The 23,995-nt window shown below is 39.7% G+C and overlaps 1 protein-coding gene across 1 annotated transcript in view; it reads right to left on the bottom strand.

Moving 5' to 3' along the window:
• The window catches only part of nkd1 (NKD inhibitor of WNT signaling pathway 1), a 98,506-nt gene that overhangs the window by 53,797 nt on the left and 20,714 nt on the right, over window positions 1–23,995 (bottom strand). The gene's annotated exons all lie outside the window — the stretch shown is intronic.

Genomic DNA, 23,995 nt, shown 5'->3' with positions numbered 1-23,995 from the left:
AAAGGATCAGAAGACTGAACTGATAAAAGAATTCAACTTGTAAAGCCCGCCTCGAGAGGTTTATCAAAATCCCACAAAAAAGTCAGGCTCATCACTGATCAGATTACTAAGATTTTCGGTACAGTCACTTGACGTTGGTCCCACAGGCTCCTCTCAGTGGGTGGTCAGCCTTTTAACGTGAAAGACAGTGCATTGACCTGGATTCTTTCATGTTTGAACTGTATGGGTTGTCATTTAAACCAATAGTGAATGTTTATTAATAGGATCATGGAAAAACTACTGACACCACATATGCATTGCATTTCTGAGACGATTCAAGCAGCATGCACTGGAGATACTGTGGCCACAGGCTTCTATTTATGAAGGATGAAATTACAATAGTTAAAATCTATTTTGGCCACATGCAAGGACTGAAAAGCAAAACACGTTTAGTATCTTCTCTTTCTACATTCCAACAATATTTCACAAGCCTCGTACAGAATTCTCATTTTATACTCGTAGTAAACAAAAGTTAGACGCCAGGATAAAATAGGAAACACACAGTCTTATACTTGCATCTATTTCTTCACTGAAATTCATGGACAGAGGAAAAGACCATTATCTAGCGGGGAACAGACCAAATTTAAAAATCAAGTTTAAGTGTAACACGAAATGTTTAATGTCCAAGTCATTTATAGTACAAACTAACATGACAAAATATATTATGTTCACTTAAAATCTATTTATACAAAGCATAATTGCCTTGCATCCAAATATTTTACAATTAAAATGCATGACAAGAGGCTATATCACCATTCAGTAATTCTGAGAAAGCACATCAACATAAAGCAGGAAAAGAAATGAAATGAAACATACTGCACTTTTTTTAAAAAATGGGATACTAGTAACTTACTTTTCATTTGCTTTGCCAAAGCATGAGGAATGAGATACGGAAATGAACAAACCCGAGGGCAATTTTAATCTCACCCTAACCACTCTAAATCTACGTGAACTGACCAGCTATGATTTTTACATGTTCAACAGAACAGGCTCAAAGGGTATCCAACCGAAGGACAACGAGGTCCTTTTTTTTCAAAAATAAATGCATGTCAGGTCTAGATAATATTGTAGTTGGGCTCTGATGATATTAAGAACGGGCTGAATGGGAAACAGCCTGCCTGACTGACCTAGAGAATAAGTGAGGCAATTTCCTTACGCAATCAGGAGTAGCGGGTGAGCTCCTTTGTGGAAGCATTAGGCAATGCCTGCCATGGAAACCATACTTCTCCAACCTTGTCCTAGCCCTGACTTTGCAAAGTCCCTATGGAACAGTGCTGGTGACATACTTGTACTCAGTGAATGGGCAGGTGAATCAGTTGGAACAGCATTGATACAAGGTCAAGGAGTTCAAATACCTCAATCCCATATCTCTACACTACTGTTCACAAGTTGAAAATTAGGATGCAGTTAAAATCAGGACCCAAGAGATATACAGAATACCTTGCAAGTTAATTGCTTATTGTGTTCAGAGTCAGGGTGGAGGGAAATGAACAGGCTGGTACAGCTTAGTTTCCATTTGGGAATGACATGAACTAGAAATAAGAAAAGACTGACCAATGAAGGTTAAAGGTTTAAATAGCAATTTAGTCTCACTTTCGAAGTCAAAATAATACGTTTTGAAATAATGAATAGTTAATAGTGCTTTTACTAAATTAGTATGCAACTATCTTTTTAATGATTTACTAGCAATGATAAACATATGCAAACTGCTACGGTCAGTAATACTGTCAGCCTGGACTGTTTGACAGCACTCTCACCTCTGAATCAGAGACTGCAGTTTCAAGTCCTACTTCAGAGATTTAAGCACGTAATCTTTGGTAGCACCTCAGTGCAATCCTATGGAAGTGCAATATTGTCAAAGGTGCTGTCTCTCAGAGAAGCTGAACCATCTGGATTTTTCATGAGTGTAAAAGCTCCAGTACCAATACTGAAAGATGAGCAGTATAGTTCTTGCTGGTGTCCTAGCCAATATGTATTCCCCCACTTTTACCTGCAGTAACAAATTATCTGGTCACTAACTCATTTATGGGGTCTTGTTGTGCACAAATTCCCACATTACAACAGTAACTACACTTCCAAAACTACATTATTGGCTGTAAACTGCTTTCAGATGTTCTGTGGTAAAAAGGCACCATATAAATATAAGTTCTTTCTTTTACTAGAATCCAATTTGCCATGATAAATAAAGGTGAATTTGGTAAACAGAGTACAAATAGACAAACTTTGACTTTTTGGTATGTTTGATTTGACAAATTGGGGTAAATTTCAAATTTATAAAATTTCTAGCTGTGGCAACAGATTCCTACGTGCAACTTTGAAGAAGCAACATTTGGCCAGTAATGTGCATGCTCACTGTAATTGAGCTCCAAGGTCAACATAGCGTGAAAGATCTCTACAAAGTAATCCAACATTCTTGTGTGCAAACCTACAGAGGACAGAATAGTTTCTTAAATAATATAATAATAAAAGGTAAGGGTTTATCACTTTTGTTTGACCATCTAATATCCTCAACCTAATTTTAGTCTGTAACTGAAATCATTGTTTTATTTATGTCTCAATCCCTAAAAGTTAACAGATGTGGCACAGCAAGGTTTAACCACAGCAAAATTCAAATGATGTTTCTTAATAGCTATGTGATCCAATAAGACTTTAACAGCAGTGTCAGAATTTGGATTATGGACAAATATACCAATACGTCAAACACAAATTTTATGTTATACGGTTGATATTGAAAGAGTTGGCACATTTTGACTCTTGATAGCAGTTATTCATGACATTTTGTCTTTAAATCTACCAAGCACAATAGAAAACTTGATATTTCCCAGGAATTTAAAAAGGGAGTTACAAACTTGACCTTGATTTTAAACTCCAAGTAGGTAGCAAGGTGATTTAGGAATTTTGCCAATGGACTGAGACTCCGATTACTTTAGCCCCCGGAACTCCGAGAACCCACTGGGCTACCTCCACCTGTCACGAGCAAGAAACTGGCAGGGAAAAAATAGGAAACTAGACAACTATGTGGCCTCCTGCCCGGACCAGGTAACAATGTGTCAAAACAATGTACCCCTGTTGAGCAGAGAAGGTAAAAGTTCAGAATGGTGAATTCATGCCAGCTTTCCAGTGTATAAACAGATGTTGAGATTTTAACTGTCCACTTGACAGTGTGTTTAAACTTTACGCTGAGTTTCTCTTGATCATATAAATCAGGCAGGTAGAGCTAATATTGTCTTTCTAAAAATATGTTTAAAATATTTTACCTAATTTACAAAGAATCAGATTAAAATCGAGTGAATTGTCTCCATATCTAATAGGTTTTGTCAAGGAAACCCAGGTCGTGCCATCAGGGATGCTGAGCAATTCAAGATGTGGAAAAGCACCAGAAAAACAAAGCAGAAACGTATTTGGAATGTTCAGTACAAAAAAAAAGGCCATACATATTTGTTGAAAAAAACTGATTATATCTGGTTTATATAATTGCAGCATACCTATCTACTACCCTCATTTAGCTATCAGTACTCCATAATGGTGAACATTGTATTAATAGGTGATTATCTTCCAAATAAATTTACACAATAAGACGACTAATTTTCATAATCCTGTTCTAAACCACCTCAGTAAACCACGTGCCAGATTTGAATTTTAATTGCTAGTCCTTTTCCTTTCATTTATGAAATGACTTTTAAGGATGATTTATGATAAAGCAATGAGATAGCTTACCTACCAATGAACACAGAACATAGAACATAACAGCGCAGTACAGGCCCTTCGGCCCTCGATGTTGCACCGACCTGTGAAACCAATCTGAAGCCCATCTAACCTAAACTATTCCATTATCATCCAATGATTGGTGATCATTATTCAACCTGCATGTGTTCAATGTTTGTGGGCAAGTTCTACAGCAGATATGAATAGAATTTCTCCAACTGCTGGTGGGGAATAGATGTGCTAACTGGAACTGAGATAAATATTCCTTCACTAAATTCACTATTTCTCTTTCTCCTGCTAAGTGTTATATGTCATGTGATCAATAAAGCAAGGTCTGATCCTGCAGATAGTTGACAAACTTTCAATCTGCAACTTGGTAAATTAGGTAACTATAAGATTTAAAAGAGGGTCATTGGGTGGAACCTGATAGTGGCTTGAATGACATGAACTATGATAGGAGATGTGGCAAAATGATGAGAAGTGCATTGAGGTCTATCTCAATGGGCAGCATGGTGTCTCAGTGGTTAGCCCTGCTGCCTCACAGTGCCAGGGACCCAGGTTTGAGTCCAGCCTTGGGTGACTGTGTATGTGGCGTTTGCATGTTCTTCCTGTATCTGTGTGGGTTTCCTCCCACAGTCCAAAGATGTGCACATTAGATGGATTGAATTGGTTAAAAATTGCCCATAATGTCCAGGGATGTGCAGACTAAGTGGGTTAGCCATGGTAAATGCGGAGTTATGGGGATAGGGTGGGATGTCTTCGGAGAGTTGATGTGGACTAGATGGGCCAAAAGGCCTCTTTCCACATTGTACGGATTCTATAAATCAATGACATGGACAACTTTCTGCATCTTTTAATTAAGGTCCAAGTGCCAAGCAGTGGGAGATGAGGGCAGTAGCCAAGAGAGACTGAATGAGAGGCATTAGAGAAAAGATGGTGGTATAATGCTGGAGGAGTGGAACAGGTCATTGACCTTCTTTCCTACATGGTCAGGCACTCCTTCAGGCTGAGACTGCAGTAACCTAGGTGGCAACCTTGGACCAGGCTGGCAGGGTCCACTGGTGTGGCCTGCACTGCTGATCCTGGGAGAAGAGGATGTCCCGTATTAGTATCACCATGTCTAGTAGGATCTCCAGGAACCCCTCCTCAAGAGGGGCACCAATTTCCCCTTGTCTGCCACGTCCAGGGTGAACATTACAAACTGTGCGGGGCGGCTCCGACTGGCAGAGCTTGTTCAGGTATACAATCGCCTTTAAAAGATGCTGCCAGGGATGCCATTCCTTTCCAGGATCTCTCAATACTAGTGGGTATTTCAGGTACAGCAAATGGTAGAATGGAACTAGAATTGGACAAAAAGGGTGCAATGTGTGCATGGTGGGTGGTTAATGAAGCAGGTTTGGTAAGATATGATGAGATATAGCACTAAGCTTTGTGGTGAGAAACCATTGACAAAACTCAAGATTCAGCCCCTTGTTTGACCCTGCCAGCCTGGTATAAACAGGCCATGCGGGCAGTTAAATTTATTCAACTTATTTGCTCTCAAATTCTGCCAGCAATTCAACATTCTGAATGTTATGATACTGTACAGAATTTACAGGAATTGTGGAGCAGGGGTTAACATCCCTGTCTCTGAGCCAGAAGCATAGGGTTCAAATGCCACTCTAGTCTTGATATAGGAAAGTGCATTTGTGATGTGGTCCGACAGGTTGCATATCAACCTGCAAATTCTTCCAGCATACCAAAGGCAGGAGCGAAATGGAAAAGATTCCTAATCAGACAGGTGCTGGAAAGAATGTTTCAGCCTCTACCCTCATAATCCATAGCTCCAGATGACGACATATTTGTAAACGTGCATATTGTTCACAACAACTCAGATTCCATAAGCAAACATTACTATCATCCAGTCAGTTTACATGATCCCTACCCCTCCTTTCTTCTTTATCGTATCTTCCTCCTTTAAAGACATTCCTTAAAACCTACTCTTAGGATGAAATTTTCACAGAAATGGTAGTGCTCCATGCCTTAGCCAAGAAATCACAGCATCCCGAATTCAGAATTCCTGCCTCTAATAGCCACCCAGCCTCCAACCCCACTATATCCTGAACCCTGTATCTTCACAGGGTTGGAGGGTGGGGTCAAGTGGGGAGGGGGTGTGTAATTTACCCGCATGTCTTCGATTTACAATTGCGGCTGCCTTCATTCAGAAGCCATTTGCATTACTAGAATTTCCAAAACATTACTCATGATATCTACAAGACTTTAACACCATAAGATATAGGAGCAGAATTAGGCCATTCGACCCATTGAGTCTGCTCTGCTATTCACTCACAGCTTATATGTTTCTCAACCCCATTCTCCTGCCTTCTCACTAGAATCCTTCATCCCCTTAGTAATCATGAACATAACTATCTGTCTTAAACACACTCAGTGACACTGCCTCCAAAGCACACTGCGGCAATGAGTTCCAGAGACACACAATCCTCTGACCGAAGAAATTCATCCTCATCTCAGTTCTAAAAGGTCACTCATCAGTCTGAGGCCCTGCCTTTGGATCCTAGCCTCTCTTACCGGTGGAAACACCTTCTCCATGTCCACTGTATCCAGGCCTCCCAGTATTCTGTAAGTCAAATCAAATCCCCCTCTCATCCTTCTAAAATCCATCGCGTACAGACCCAGAGCCCTCAAACGCTCCTCAGGTGACAAGCTCTTCATCTCCAGGATCATTCTTGCAAACCTCCTCTGGACCCCCTCCAAGGCTAACCCATCGCTCCTTAGATATTGGGCCCAAAACTGCTCACAATATTCCAAATACAGTCTGACCAGAGCCTTATACAATATCAGTAGATTCCTGCTCTTGTATTCTAGCTCTCTTGAAATGAAGGCTAACACATTCCTAACTACCAACTGAACCTATAAGTTGACCTTAAAAGAATCCTGCACTAGGCCTCTCAAGACCCTTTGTGCTTCAAATTTCAAAGCCTTTTCCCCATTTAGAAAACAGTCTGTGACTCGATTCTTCCTACCAAAGTTCATAACATCACACTTTCCCAGATGGTACTGTATTCCATCTAACACTTCTCTGCTCATTCTCCTAGCCTGTCCAAGTACTTCTCCAGCCTCCCTGCCTCTAAAATTCTACCTGTTCCTCCACCTATCTTTGTGTTATCTACAAATTTAGCATCAATGCCCTCACAGAATTCTAACAGATTTGTGAGGCATGACCTCCCACTGATGAAGTCATGTTGATGCACACCCACTTTACCATGAACTTCCAAATACTCCGCAGTCTCATCCTTAGTAATGGGCTCCAAAATCTTATCAACAATCTAGATCAGGTTAACCAGACTTTAACTTCCTATCTTCTGCCTCCTTCCCTTCTAAAACAGCAGTGTTACATTTGCCACTTTCCAGTCCTCTGGGACGTTCACCGACTCCGATGATTCCCGAAAGATTACCACCAATGCCTCCACAATCTACTCGGCTATCTCCTTCAGAACCCTGAAGTGTAGTCCACACGGTCCAGACAATTTAGCCACCTTCAGGCTTTTCAGCTTTCCCAGCACCTTCTCCTTAATGATGACCATTACACTCACTTCTGTCTCTGACGCTTTTGAAGTTTTGGTATGCTATTGGTGTCTTCCACCATGAAGACCGATGCAAAGTGCCAATTCAGTTCCTCCATCATATCTTTATCTCCCACTACTATTTCTTCAGCCTCATTTTCCAGCAGTCTAACGTCTATTCTTGCCTATCTGTTATCTTGTACATATCTAAAAAAATTATTGCAATTTTCTTTTATATTGATATGCAGCTTACCCTCATTTTATCTTCTCCTCCCTCTTATTACTGTTTTAGTTATCCTCTGCTAATTTGAAAGGCTTCCCACTCATCTTCCCTACATGGTTGTTTGTTTGCTTTCATGCTGTCCCAGACTTCTCTTGTCAGCCATAGGTGCCTCTTCCTCCCCTTCATAGGTGTCTTCTTCCTTGGCGTGAATTTCTGCTGTGCCACCAAAATTACCGCCAGAAACCCGTGCGATATTTGAGGTGAACGTTTAACAGTGCCAAACATCTTTGGAGAAGTCAGGAATCCCTTTGGTAAATACCCTTTTAAGATTAAACACAAAATGTGCATATAGAGTGGATAAGTCTGTGGAACTGTCAAACAGTCAGGTTATTTAAACCTGTGCCCTCGCAATTTTGAAAACAGTTTTTAAGTCGTAAAAAAAAGTGCTTGCAATGACAATGCATGTTTATTGACATAAGCCTGAGAACTATCATTAGTCCTAGCCTGCTTTCACCACCTACAAGTGTTACAGTGGGGCTTGAATGTTCACAGTTAAATTGACAACTCCAACTGGTTATGAAGGGATTAGCTGTCTGTAATGATCAGCTATGAATACAAATGTTTGATTTTATAATGGTTAAGTACTTTTAATGACTTTTAAATGTATTGAATGGGTTTTTAAATCAATAAGTGTTTTTCTTAAAATAAATATCATGACGCATAATGGCAAATACACAATATCTATTGTCTAAGTAATAAATACTTAGAACTTTATTTAATTTCTTCTCAGCACAGCTCCTAAGGTCTACCCATAGTGGATGGCTTGGCACGGAAGGTGCAAGAGTAAATGCGGATAGATATGGAACTCGAGACCTTTGAGTATAGGAGGTGGAACATCATGTTGAGGCTGTACAGGATGTTGGTGAGGCCACTTCTAGAGTACCGTGTACAGTTCTGGCCGCCCTGCTATAGGATGGATATTATCAAATTGGAGAGGGTTCAGAAAAGATTTACTAGGATGTTGCCAGGAATGGAAGTTTGAGTTATAAATATAGGCTGGGACTTTTTCACTGAAGCATAGGAGGTTGAGAGGTGACCTTACAGAGGTTTATAGTCATGAGGGGCTTAGACAAGGTGAATAGCGAGTGCATTTTCCCCAAGGTGGGGGAGTTCAAAACAAGGGGGTAAATTTTTAAGGTGAAAGATTTTTAAAAAAAAGGACATTAGAGGAATGAACTGCCAGAGGAAGTGCTAGATGCAGATACAGTTGCAATGTTTAAAAGACATTTGGATAAGTACACGAGTAGGAAAGTTTTGGAGGGATATGGGCCAAATGCAGGCAAGTGGGACTAGTTTGATTTGGGAACATGGGAAGCTTGGACTAGTTGGACCGAAGGGTCTGTTCCCATGCTGTTTGATTCTGAGACTTTATGACATGGCATGATTTGGAATTAAATTGTGTTGGGGTTTTTTAAGGCAGTGGGGATGAGTTGGGTCGGGGTGGGTGGTCATCATGGGTTAGAAAGTATTGATGCTAATATGGTAGAGGGGCTATAAAAGGCTATAGAGATATGGGTAGGAGGGATGGTTTGACATAGAAGGTAGAAGTGACGTGGGAGTGGGACATGAGATGGCATGGAAAATAACAGTGTTTTGTAATGGGGGAGGAGGTGAGGTAGGTGAAAGGGAGGGCCTTACTGTTTCATTATAATTGGGATGAAAAAGGTTAGAGCATCAAAGCAGGTCTTTTAACCAGCCTGCCTTTGCACTCAGCAACGCTTGTTGCTGTTTCCACACTTTCAGCGGGCAGGCAGCCCAATTGGCCCCATTAGCACCCACCTCCCAAAAATAAAAATCCAGCCATTTGGTTATGTTTCTCTTGTGTTGGGAAATTTCCTAATTTGAGCTCTGGGCTCAGGAGCAAGATCTCAAACCAAAGTATTTGGTCATTGATCTGAATTTTTCCTTTTGTGTCTCAATGTCAAACTGCGCTTGATAAATTCTGTGAAGCAGCTTGGGGTTTTTTTTAGAAACAAAGGCCCTATATAAATCCAAGTTTGCTCAAATATTACAGTAGATTAGAAAAACATATTCATTGACATTCACAATGATGAAAAGTAATATCAAATTTGAGCAGCTTGCAAAAGGATAAGGCATTTAATATCATATGAATCATATAACATCGTAACTCAAAACCATCTCTCAGGAGATATTTGTTTCCATTTACAGTCACCACACACATCGCCTTTCTAACTCCCAGCCAGAGTCCATTCCAACAGCATGGGAACTATTAAGGAAACACAGCCAAGGTAGCTAGGGGCCTCGTTGGAAATGTGCCCATTTCAGAGGTGCTGATGGGCTGGCATGCTTTGATATGCACTGGCATATCGATGAAAATTATGTTATCACATACAGTACAAGGCTTTAATAGCCACAGGCTGCCATTTGAAATAAACATTAGTGTGGTTCTGAACAAACATACACTGTAAACGGGACTCATTAACCTCATTTCTACCCAGCGTGAAACCACTTCTTGCTTGGCAATGAAGAGAGCAGTCAAAAAAATTGAACAGTCACCCCATTTGCCAAAACAAACATGCATAAAAGTTACAAGTTGCCTCATCACATGGATGGCAGAAGATAACCAAGAAACATTGGTGCTTTTTTTCTCCTTTTTCATTCTTTCCCCTCTACTTGTTACCTACCTGCACCCCAACCACCCTGCCACTAAAGGGTGACAGAAGTCAAGAGCATTCTGAACAGAACTCACACAGTATCCTTAAGAAAGATCTCTGTTGAAAACTAGAAAGTTGAGAGAAACTTGAAGGTCACAACTTCACAAATGAAATTCTCGAGTGATGGGAGAGTTGCCGGGCATACTGCAATGCCAGGAGAATTGCAGGTTTTATAAAAATCATTGGAATGATTCTGTTCCATATGATTTGTTTCTTGTACTCCAACAGCTGGATGGATAGGACTATCACTTGTTCTACAGTTCAGCACCAGTATGAAGCTCACATAAATGTGACAGTAGACAAGTCATTGAACAGAAATGTTGCTGGTTCACCAAAGAGCAGATTGGGTTTTGAGGGGAGAAGGACGAGGTGGAAAACACCTCTCCTTACATGCACTGTTCCATTCTTTGTTCTTTGTGTCAACAGGACTCAGGCTGGGTCACCAGTCCTGTTGCCACGCATTTCAGTCTGTGAAGGAAAACTCACTGGTGAGGGGCCAAGGCATTTTCCAAATAGATTTTTTTTAAAAGAAGTGTTTTAAAAAAATAGTAAGTATATTAGAAACAGTTTTTCACGAAGGAACACTCTGTGCACATCAAATATACCGTGACATTACGCCAAAACACTGTAAACTGTGGCAATGAGGGTAAATCATGCTGGCACAAGATGCAATTATGTTAATACCATATAAAGGGTAGACTTTTGCCTTTTAGATTAGGTTCCTTTAAAATTGGGTCCAAATGGGGGTCATAAGCCTGCACTATGTGGGAAACTGGACATTGATTTTCCCTGTATTGGTCAAGGAGTGGTCACAGGGTGGGAAACTGTCCCATTAAAGACAGCAGGTAAACAGAGAGAGAGCATACATCTCCATTTCAAGATGCATCCCCTGCATATTTTTTTAAAAATTAAAAACTTAATAACACTTACCATCCTTTGAATATTATATGTACTTTGTACTTTTTTTAATGTTGGCAGCCAGTTCCTTTTCATACTCGCCCTTTGCTCTTATTATTGGCTTTTTCACCTCCCCTCTGAATCTCCTATATGTTACTGTATCTTCTTCCTGACGTGTTGTAAGCACACTTTTACTGCATCATCTTAAATCACTATCTTTTTAATCATCCAGGAATCTAAATATTTGCTTGCCCTATGCTCCCTCTCCAAGGATCATACCTTGGCTGTGCCCAAATGCTCTCAGTTATTTGAAGGTAGCCCATTGTTCAACTAATCTGGTCCATTTGTTAGTTCTTAAGCGAAGGTCAGTACCTTTTAATGAACCTATGGTGCCTGACAAAGCATCAACTTTGCAGAATGCATGGTCTCACAGAGAACTACATGACATTTAACCAATCATTAGTGGCTCTGATTTCTAAACTTGCAATTTTACCAATGGGACAACATCACGATAATACTTAACTGTGTTCATTTGCATGGTTATTGTAAGCTTCGCTGTACGAAATAGAATTCAACACAGAAATATAACAATAAGATCACTTTCTTCTTGCAATGAGAAAAGCAGCTATTCACGTTGATTGGAACTTGTTCTCTCATAATCAGGAAAATGTACGCAACCCAGACTGACTCGTCGTAATCTAAAACATGACTGATTTGTAACTTTGAACAGTTTGCGATCATCACCTCATTTTGGAAAACGTCATTAACATAATTCAGGTCCACCAGGATTTGTCACCCTAACTGACTTGACATTAAAGGAAGACTGAGGCCCAAAAACACGGGCCCATCTTTCCAATCCAAAGCTGATGAATCTACTGTGAAAACCAAACATTTTATGGTTCAATTTGTGCTTTGACGTTTTGAATTTTCAACTATTTCCTTTACGTGTGCAGCACAAGTAGGATTCTCTAATATCATCGGTTTGTTGTGCACTTGGATGTCAAAGGAAGTATAACGAGCACCTTTTGAGATTCGGTGGTCTTTCAATTCAAATCTAAAGAATTATTCCTCAGAACATCAGGTCTGCATCATTCTGAGCAACACAGATTTGTCTAAATGTTATTATACCTCAATTCTAGAGCACAACAAGCGTGGAAGACAAAAAAATGCCCAGGTTTCATTCCCCTTTTCCCAAGGTACTAGTTTACCACCCATGTGACTTTTGAGTTTCTGTGGGTAGATATTATTTTCTGGTTCAACCCATATAAAAGTAATTCCCTGAATCCTGTTGAATAATTTGACTTTTATTCCTTTACATTCTCACGTGCTACAAGCAACAAGACTATCATTTTTCACTGATTATTACCTTATTAATTTTGTTCATTTCAAACACAGATGTTTGCGCTAAATTAATCGAGTCTAAACTTGGCAGTACATCCAGGTCAGCATGTATCTGCGATGGACATGATACTTGGAAAGTAAAGAATCACAAATTGTACTGAAACATACAAGATTCTGAGGGAGCTTATCAAGGTAAATCTGCAGTTCTTGCTATCTCCAAGGTAAATGGCGAAATGCTTCCACTAGTTGGGGAAATCTCAAAACATAAATACCGTTACAGAACTTGTAAAACAGATGCAATGGATTCCCCCGCACTCCCCTCACAGAGCAGGGAATGTCTGGAATTCTCAATCCCTGCAAGTTACAGTGGCGAGATCTCTGAAAGTATTTAAAGAGGAGGGAGATACGTTTTTGAAATATCAGGGATTGAGAGCTGTGCTGAGAGGGCACAAGAGCAGTTCAGGTCTGCAGTGGATCAGCCATGATCATGTCGAATGGTATGGCAGGCTTAAGAGGTCGAGTGGCCCACTTACACTCCTATTTCTTATGTTCTTGTAATCTTGACTTCTTTGTCAAAAGAAAAGTCTGTCCTGCTCAGCCTCTTCCGCTGTGAAAGAGGACTCTGAAGACTAACACCCCTCAAAAGGAAGTTCCTTACCACCATCTAAACTGGGAGATCTTTTCGTTAAAAAAAAACTGTGCCCTCAGGAGACCAAACATCCTCTCAAACTATTCTAACAAGCAACTTTAGAATCTTATATGTCCTTAAATCAGAACTCATTCTTCTAAACTCCATTAAGTAAAGGCCCAACCTGTTCACCCTCTCCTCATAAGACAAGCTCCTCATTCCAGGTATCAGCCCAGCAAACCTTCTCTGCACTGCTTCCAATGTAAACATATCCCCTTGTCTAGGAGCCCTCAGAAAGAAGGACGACGTCTGTCAGGTTAGATGAATCTTCAGATGACCCAGGAGCCCAATTTTGGATCCACACTTTTTTCCGCAGTGGGGCCACTTTGTTGCATGGGGAAATGGAATTCACAGTCAGCTTCCTTTTCCTTCCTCTGCCACTAGTGCTCCACCTCACAGTCAAGTTGCTGAGCCTTGAAGTGATTTGTGCCCTGACAGATCAGGAGAAGCATGAAGATGCTGCTGCCACAACAATGAGAAGTACTGCAGATACTCAGCTGTTCTGCCTATGTAGGAGGTGTGTGGGTTGCTCAAGTGACCAGGTCAGCGGCGGGGGGGGAGAAAGAGGTGGGGAAGGGTGACGGAGAACCTTCTTCTTGCTGATTTTTAAATGACAGGCCAAGCTTCAGATAGGAGGTTTTGAAAAGGTTCAGCATCCTTTGCTTGTGCTGTGTGAAGTGGGTCATCACGCACCAATCATCCGCAAACTGAAGATCACAAATGTCAAACGGTGGGGAATTTTGCTTTTGCCCAGAAGTGATCGAGATTGAAGAGCTTGCCATTGAGACAGTATGGGATGCTGACACAGAGTGGTAGGTCATCTTGGAGGAGCAGGATGACTACTCTGGTGGATAATGTGACCAAAACTGTAAGAAGTATTCTAGGTGGAGTTCCATCAATGCCCTGTACAGGAAACTTTGATGTTCTATACTCCACCCCAGCTTGGAATAAAAGCCAACATTCCATTTGCCTTCTTAATTACACGCTGTAACTTCATGCTGACTTTGCAATTCTTGTACTGCAATGTTTGTATTACCTCTACATTTGAATAATATTGTTTTTCTATCCTCCTGCCAAAATGGACATCACCACATTATACTCAGTCTAAATCCAAATCCCTTTGCTGATTCATGGTAATCTCCTCATAACTTGCTCCCTGTCCATCTTTGTATTATCAGCAATTGGACTACAATACAGCTAATCCCTTCGTTCAAATTAGTAACCCAAAACAAAAATACTGGAAGGCCAAGCACTGAACCCTGGGGCTCTCCTTTAGTTAGTCTGCCATCCTGAAATTGAAAATTATTCATCCAGAAACTCTATCTGCAGGCCTATTCATGCTAATATCTGATCCCATGACCTCCTATCTTGTGGAGTAACCTTTTAAATAGCACTGTGTCAAATTCTTTCAAAAATATCTAAGATATGCTGCATCTGTGATTCCTCTTTTTCTGACCTACATGTTACACACTCAAAGAACTCTAGTTAACTTGTGAAACATGATTTTTCTGTCACAAAAAGATGTTGACTGCCTAATAATTTTATGACTTTCTAAATGATCTGCTACTACCTTCCCAAAGACAGGCATTGGGCTAACTGTCCAAGAATTTCTTCCTTTCTTCCCCCGCTTCTTTCTTGAAGAAAGATATTTAATTTTCAGTATCCCAATCCACTGGGACCGTTCCTGAGTCTTGGGAATTGTGAAAGATTACAACCAATGCATCCATCATCTCTTCAGCTATTTCTTTTAAGGCACATCTCCAGAAGACTTGTCAGCCTTAGGTTCATTACATTTTCCAGTACCTTTGTCTCTCATGACAGTGGTTGCCTCAGTTCCTCTCTTCCTTTTACCACTTGATTTTCTTCTTTTTGAGCTGCTCTTTGGGTCTTCTACAGTGAAGATGAATACAAAATCCTTGTTGAAAGCCTCTGGTATTTCCTCATTTCCCATCTTTAACCCCCAGCATCACTCACTAAGAGACTAATATTTTAACCACAAAAACACATTGCTGGAAAAGCTCAGCAGGTCTGGCAGCACCTGTGAAGAAAAATCAGAGTTAAAGTTTCGGGTCCAGTGACCTTTCGTCAGAACTGATGGTTGTTAGGAAATTATTGGTTTATATGCAGGACACAGGGAGGGGGAGGGGCGGTAAGGAGAAAACAACAGATGGGGATATAACCCAGACAAAAGAGCAATTGGATAGACAAAGGAGTTGATAACGATCTGGCTCGGAGGGTGAATAGTTGTTAATGGGGACAGTTAGTGACTAACAATAGGTAGTGTGTAATGGCAGGCTACGTGATAACAAAGGGCTGGTGTGTGGGGGAGGGAGCTAGGACATGGGAGAGTTTAGGCCCTAAAATTATTGCCGTTGTAGACTGTTAGTGCATTCTACCGCCTCAACACAACAATGTATATTCACTATTTTTATAAAGCACCCTGTGGGGTCAAAATATCATGTGCTATCTATTTGTAGAAACCCACAACTCATATTGCATCTTCTGTTAGTTGGGGCGTGAGGGAATGAAGGAACAGTCAATCAGGATGCCCTGGAGGGAATGGCTGTTGCAGAAGGTGGACAAGGGAGGTGGGGGGGAATGTGTGGCTGTAGGTGTCCCAATGGAATACTTTAAATACATTACTTGTAGAAGCTTTTACTGCCTTTTTACATTTCTGGCTGATTTACTCTGGCTGACCACAAATCTTCACAGCATTGTACACTTTTTAGTTTAATATAAACCATCCTTGATTTCCTTGGTTAGCCACCATTGGTGCATTTTTCTGGTAGTCCTTTACCCCAGTGGAATCCATATTTGTTGAATGTTATGAAATAACTCCTTAAAAAGTCTGTCACCACTTCTCCAGCACCTTCCCTTTAATTTGCTTACCTAGCCTACTTTAGCAAACTAAAACTTCACAATCTTCCAATAGTTCAATCAAGTTCAAAACATTAGTTATGGACTCTTGCTTCTCAAACTGAAGCCAAAATACTATTGCATAATGATCACTCTCGCCCAATCGTTTACTATGGGGTATTTATATTATCCGGTCCCAGTATATATTACCAGGATCAAAGTAGCCTATGTCCAAGTTGGTTCCAGAATATAGATGCTGCTTGGCCTGCTGTGTTCATCCAGCCCTGCACCTTGTTGTCTCGGATTCTCCAGCATCTGCAGTTCCTACTATCTCTGGTTCCAGAATATATTGCTGTAATGGTGTGACCTGAAGGTACTCAATGAACTTATCCTTCTATAACTTTGCCAATTTGCTCTGTCCAATTGACATTACAATTGCAGTCATCCATAATTAATGCAGTACTTTTTTTGTAAGCCTCAATTCTTTCTCGATGCGTACTCTGCCGCACTACATAGCTACCTTTAGGAGACCTACAAACCACTTCCATTAATGACCTTTTTCCTGGATGAAATAATTACACCTTTATTGAATCTTGATTCAAATACACTTGGAGCACTGTGTATGATCCTAACCATCACATTATATCAAAGGCACTGTGCAAAAGTGTATTTAAAAGATGATACCAGAAATCCAAGCTTACACCCATAAAGAAAACAAATAGGAACGACAGGAAGGAGAGAGACAGAAAAAGAAAGAAAGCAAAAGAAAGAAAAAAGACATGTGGATAGGGAGCAAGCAAGCGGGGAGGGAATGAGAAAGTGGGTGGGGTGGGGGGGGAAGCTGTAAAAGCGGGAGAGTTGGTGTGAATTCTGAGACTAAGCTTTAGATGCTCACTCCCTCCCCAGAGGCCTATCCATAAAGCAGGCTGGGAGAAGAGAAGAACCTAAGCTGAAGGACAACCTGCTCTTTTTTGAATTTGGGAAGTCCATCTCAGGCTGTGCACAACCAGAGGCAATAGCAAAGTCATGTCACTTAAAACTCCTCATCACAGGCCCAGGATGACCAGGACATGAGACCTGGTCTGTCTCTTTCTAGCTTGCTTGCTCCCTATCCACATAGGAATCAACATGGTCAAACAATTAACTAGTTTAACCATAACATTTTAATGGTCACTTTTATTAACTACTTATTAAAACGTTTCAATTTATTCATTGAAATGGAGTGTTTTTCTGACATTCAGGTTTGTTGTTCTCCCAAATCTCATCTTTCTGAAATTTACTCACTGGCACCCCTGAGTGAGAGAAAAGTTGAAATGTGGCCTCCTATACACAAGGGTTGGATAGTCCTCCTTTAACAGATATCAGGGTTAGCTTTTGGATCTTTTCCGTATGATTGCAGAAAACCAGAAATGTCCAATGATATGTCTTGACACCGAGAATCCAAACCAGCACTGCTCATTTCAAATATTTAAGATTATGGACGAGTAACCAAATTAAAAACATGGTGTGTCAACAATACACATAATTGTTAAATTAAGATAATTGATTTCACTTGTTCCAGCACATGATAATGTTAGAACAAAGAGACATGCAGTTGTATGACCTAACCGCTTCACTTTCTGCAGATATCCAAAAATATGACTAAACAGAAGATGCAATAAGAGTTGTGGGTTTATACAAATAAACAACACATGATATTTTGACCCCACAGGGTGCTTTATGAAGTTGGAGAAAATAGTCATAAACATTGTTGCATTGAGGTGGTAGAATGCACTAACAATCTACAATTGTGCACCAGAATATTTCCTGATTGGTTTGTTTTCATTTTCCATGACAGATCTTTGATGATAGCAGCCTTTATTGTTCATTCTCTTGTATTTAGTATAGAATTATACATGTTGGCAAAAAAAAGGTCACATTTGTGCACAGTAAGTCCCCTTCCTAAATTTATGTAAAATTAATATTTTTGTATACAAGTCAGCTTTAGTTCTCGGTCTTTAATAATAATGGATATACCTGCCCTTTATGCTTTGCCAACGTAGAATAAAACAACTGCTCAAATAATAAATTATAAATCTTAAAGCTACCTTTGGTCACAAACCTATTACTTTAGAAATAGATCTTTCACTGAACAAGGTTAAATAACATACCTTTCGTACACTTTGGAAAGATTAAAAGGACTCAAACATTTAAATTACTGGAAGATTATTTCTAATTCTGGACATATCTAATTCCAGATTAAGCACTGAATAAACAATACAGCCAGAGATTTCAAAAACAAATACCAGTGCTGGCTGCTCTTTTCTCAGCTCCAATTCCCTATCACGTGCCAATTGTCATAGCTGACTTTCCTGCATGATATGTACCCTACCCCCAACCAGCACATTTTTTCAACCATCTGTGTTTCTAATCAATGTGTCAGCTACAGCAAAGCCCAGATGATGAAAGGGAAACATCTTGACTCCAAAAACCTACTGGAAAGGCCGCTTGACTGATCAAAGCCCAGAGAGTCATTGCTGCTTGCACTGTATTAGCTTAATGAATGCCAGCAAGTGCTCAAAAGATTTGATAAACATTTTTTCTCTGATTCCACAGAGTTCACAAATGAAATTTAGATTTGCATCCAGAACTTAGGTTCTGTGCACATACAACATTGATGAAAGAAATCCAAAGCTTTAGAAGCAAAATCAGCACTAGTTTATTGGAGAACAGAAAACCACTCCTAAATAGGGTGGATGAGACTTTTCTACATTTAGAAGCACTGGAGTTCAAGAGAAGAAAATGCATAACATCCTAAGGCATTAAACTGCTTGTTCTCCTATTCTCTCTCTTTGCCCTCCAGTGCTCTAAACTGTCAAAACCATCAGCTGTTTCTAATACCCTTAGGTATTCTCAGACAGGTCAGAAGACAGCTCAGATCAATTAAGAATGAGCAACCTTTCACCTCCCAAGAAAGGAACAAAACGATAAATGAAACAAGCTTCGGACAGGGGAATAGTCACAACTGCAAGAGCCCACTGCACCAAATAAACACATGCCGTAAAACCAGGGCAAAACCCATTCCAGCAAGGTTAGAAAAATATAACGCAACTTACCATCAAGATATTTCAACATAAATCATATTTGCAGAGCACATGAGCAAGTTTGCTAATCATGATCTTTAGGAATAAATATTCACAGAATATGTCTGCTTCTTCAGAGTTTCGTTGCAGTCGCTTTACCAGTACCCAGTATAAGTGCATCAATACAATTAAGTTAATCTGCTGTTTGCAGATCGAGAACCAAAGATTGGCTTACTTTAGGGCTTATAGCTGGTGTTGACAAATGAGGACACTGTGCAATTAGCATCATGATCATTCAGGATTTTAGAGGGCAATTTTAACTGTACCCATCTATGTCATCTGGACATGTGTCATTTAAATTGTTACATGCTGAGTAGAATAGTAACTGGAACTCATTTTAAATTGCTTGATTGCTGCTTAATCAATCAAGCTTCTTTACGTACATTACTATCAGGACCTAAGACATCAACGGTAACCTTGCAGCCTGGTAGAGATGTATCACTGTAGCTTCTCTACCAGACAAGACTGGGATAAAGAACCAGGGTCAAAAAGTGCCCAAAATTTCATTTTGGGATCAGAAGGGAACAGGAATAGCCTTCCAGACACTGCAAGAAACATTGAGGCTTTCCCTTTCAGACACCCCTAGCACCATTCTCAGAACGAAGTAAGCCAGTAGGATTTAGATGATGCCCTGAAGTCAGAATTGCTCAGTTTCTAATTCAGGTGACCACTCAGGTGTCCAAAATCTTCCAGCGTTTTTAAACCACAAATAAAAACAAAATTGATAACAGAACAATCAGTAATTTTAAAAAAAACTCAACGAATGGAGGGGTATATTACTCTTATTAAATTCTGCTCTTCATTTATCTACAATTTATGAATTCTATTACAACCTATTGACCTACAGTCATATTCCAGGGTCACTATTTTGGGCCTAATTAATGGCATGCTTACAAGTACATTGATGTATGGGCTAAGTGCCAAAATCATTGAAGTTAAAAAGTTAGCGTTTTGGTATCTAAAGACCAGTGGGTCAAATCTGTGGACATGAAAGATGGGCAATTCATAAAGGGTGATAGCAAATGAGGAAACGCTGACCGAAAAATATAACCAATCATTATAGCTGAATGAAATCCAAACAAGTAATTTCCTTAGAGTTCAGGGCCTGTTATATTTCCATTTCTCAACTGGGATGGTGCTGCATGAGAATCAAAACTCCACTACCTTTTCCTCTCATGTACCAAGTACTGCTCACTCATCAATCCTTACCTTCCTGTTCCAAACTGCCTCCAAAGCATCATGTTTAAACTCCTTCATGATCTTGCCCCCAATTGTTGTAGCCTCTTTTTATAGTAGCACCCTCCCTCACAGAACTTAGCATTCCTGAGACTTTGGATTCATTCATCTCTGCTGCTCTGTCACTTTCAATGGCATATCTCCTTCTGCCAAATCCCACCTTTGTGCAACATTTTTTGCCTACATTAAAGATGGTATATAAATGCAAGTTGTTGTTCTGGGTTGGTCTGAGTGACCTTCATTGTGCAGCCATGTGAAAGTATTTAGCTTTTAAATCAGCACAAGTGTGTAACAGTTTCATTCTGTCTTCAACTCACTTTAAAATATAAGTTAACTGTTTTCCAGGTATACAAAATGTGTACTGCACCTACAACACTGATGTGTTACAAATAGGATTCAACTTGCCATAATAGTGATTAGAAAAGACAATGGGTTTTCAAATTCCGTTTTATAATCTAATTAAAAAGTAACATTAAAGTTCAGAATTCAAAGGACAACAGAAATATTTGCTACTGCTGAAAATACAGCGCATCTCATAAACAACTATGGTCTTAGGTTAAAAGCTTTACACCTCAACGACAACCCAAGGACTCAAACTGTCCATTCATTTCATCTTCCTTTTGAACTGAACATTATCCTTTTTCAACTTTGTACGTATCATGTGGAGGTGCTGGTGATGATCTGGGGTGGACAAAGTCAGAAGTCACAAAACACCAGGTTATAGTACAACAGGAACAAAAACAGAAATTGCTCGTAAAGCTCAGAGGTCTGGCAGCATCTGTGAAGAAAAAAAAAAATCAGACTTAACGTATCGGGTCTGGTAACCCTTCCTCAGAACGAGGGAAAAACTTGTGCTTTTGTTCCTGATTTACAGCATCTGTAGTTCTTTCGGTTTTTATTATAGTCCAACAGGTTTATTTGAAATCACAAGCTTTTGCACTTCAGGTGAAGTGGAGAGAACCACAGAGGCTACATCCTGGTGTCATGTGACTTCTGATTTTTCTGATCATGTACCTTGTGCATGTATGTTTAAAGTCAGAACTCACATGACACCATGTAAAACAGGTATATTTGAAATCGCAAGCTTTCAGAATATAGCTTGTAATTTCAAATGAACCTGCTGGACTATAACCTGGGGTCGTGTGACTTCTGACTTTGTCCACCCCAGTCCAACACTGGTACCTCCACATCATGTGTGTTTAGTGTGGGTGTTCATATATTTTTTCCTCAGGGTTAGCAGACAATAAAATTGTTCTTTCCATCACTCAAGAAAATGTGGCAATAAGTTGTTTCTGGTGAAATAGTTAATTACATTTTAGTTGGAGCTAAAGCATCATGCTGAAAAATAATCTTTGTTGCGCCAGCCAAGCAAGTTGGAAAGAGAAGAGTTGATTCACTCCATTTCACCTGGTAATACAACACTCGTTCTAGCACTCCAGCAAACAAGGCCTTTTAAAAAAAGTGAACTGCATTGTCTTTAGACTTAAAAGTTGCAACTGAGTCAAAGCAAAAGGGATTGATCATAGGGGGAATTTAAAAACAAAAGAACTGGCTATAATGAGATCTGATTGTAACTTCTCCTTTGATCACAAGCCTGCACCACAGAAATATCCTGCATCCCTTTTGAAATTTCTTGCACTGCATCAATGGATTAGTTTTATGTCATTCTATTCTACACTCAGTGGATAGGGTTAATTGGTCGACAGTCTTGCAAAACATCAAAGAAAAGACCAGACTATAATCACAGCAAACTCAGCGAAGATCAGAGGAACTAATGGCTCCTCCCTCTTCAACCAAACTATTCAGAAACGAACTTAGTGTCTGCGTTTTACAATCATATGCTTTCCTTAATGCCTACTCATTAAACAATGAAGCCCCCTCCTTCACCATTAACCCCTGAAAAGAATTATATAAATGGAGAAGAGTGCACTTTTTCACCAGGAGGTGTGAAATTTCAGTTTAAGTGGCTGGATTTTCACATTGTACTCTACAGCTTCCCCAAATCCATGCTTCTTAGATCTATTTACCCAAATTCATGCTTGCAGCATTTTTTTTGTGTTACATTTCTACCAGTCGTCATGCTATACTTCTAATCATCACAAAATATAACTGCAAATTAACTAGGGCAAAAGGCCATTTTCTTCTTAGCATGCAAAAGTCACAAAAGTAAGTATAATAACTCAAATAAATTTTTCACCAGATTAGGTCCATTTGTTTTCATTTCTTGTCCATTTAGTTAAACCATTAAATCAGTCTCGAGTCACTGCAGTCACTAACTTCTCAACTGGAGAAAACTTCCGCAATTCAACATAATCTATTGCCGGAACAAATGCAAACTGCTGTTTTGAAGTTCCTTTTTAACTTGTATTCTGTTATTTGTGGGTGTAATTAATATAAAGTTAATCCTTGGATAAACGTTAAAATTCATAAAAGATAACAGGATTTTCTTTTACTTTATCTGCATTTGCTTTTACATATTAAACATTTCAATGAATCAATATCCTTTCCCAAAGCATATTCCAAAATTGACAAATAGCATCCTATGGAAGTAGAGGGCAGGCATTCTGTGCCTAGCTTCATTAGATCGGAGGTAAAACATCCACGGAATTCTCCAAACATGTCCATATACAAACTTGTGCAAACAGTGCCCTCAACACACGGAAATACTATGCACTAACGTAGTCAATGCAGAGAGAGGGTTAACAGGTATTGTATCCCAAGTAATAATCCATAATCCAGTGTCACTTTACAAAAATATAAACTTCTAACTGTCTCCACAGAGAATAAAGCTTCAAATTAAATGAAAATCTAAGAGACTAGTCAAATCTCTTAATGAGTGGAGTCTTGGGATTGTGCAATACTGATCTTAAAGGGGAAAAATCAAACGCAATTAGAAATTTTTCTGTACTAACAAGATGTGGCCTCAGTAAACTAAATGTCTAATTACGAAAAATCCTTCGGAACCATTAAAATGGAGCATGGTGGTGCCATTGAATGTCCCTTGTGCATTTGCAAAATAGATAAAATGAACTTGCAATCAGACTTTTCACGTCCTCTTCAGGAATATCCTTCCAATCAACAATAAAAATTACATTAAAAAAATCAATATATTCACTGTGAAATAATTCTGTTTCATGGATCCAGTCTTTGTGCCTTAAGCTTGTGATACATACTGTTGATTCAAAGTGAACTGATGATAAATCCATCCTATGCATCAAATTCTACATAAACACTTATCACCAAGTTGCATTGTTTGCCCAGTGAATGAATGTACTGGATTGTTTGGTAACAGAGAACAAACGGGTTCCAGATTTTAATCCAGGTTTGTGCTAAGGTAGTTGCTCTCCAATCAGGGAGTGACGTAGAGGGAATGCAAGCTCAGAATCAGCAAAAGAGAGCAGCCCAGGCCTGATTCCTGCTCCTAAGAATTGACTGGTGACACCAGTTGGAAAGACAAGATCCCTGCATTATGTCCATGAAGAAGTAAACAGGGAGGCTGACTGGCTTGGCTCATTCATGAGTTAACAACTGGAATTGTCAACATTCATGAAACCATGTCCATGCATAACAATAGTACTTTGGGAAAGAAG

Source organism: Rhincodon typus, chromosome 15 (genome assembly GCF_021869965.1).
Source record: "Rhincodon typus isolate 14 chromosome 15, sRhiTyp1.1, whole genome shotgun sequence".
Taxonomy (NCBI): domain Eukaryota; kingdom Metazoa; phylum Chordata; class Chondrichthyes; order Orectolobiformes; family Rhincodontidae; genus Rhincodon; species Rhincodon typus.
Note: the sequence above shows the minus strand (reverse complement) of the source record. Positions and strands in the feature narration are given on the sequence as shown.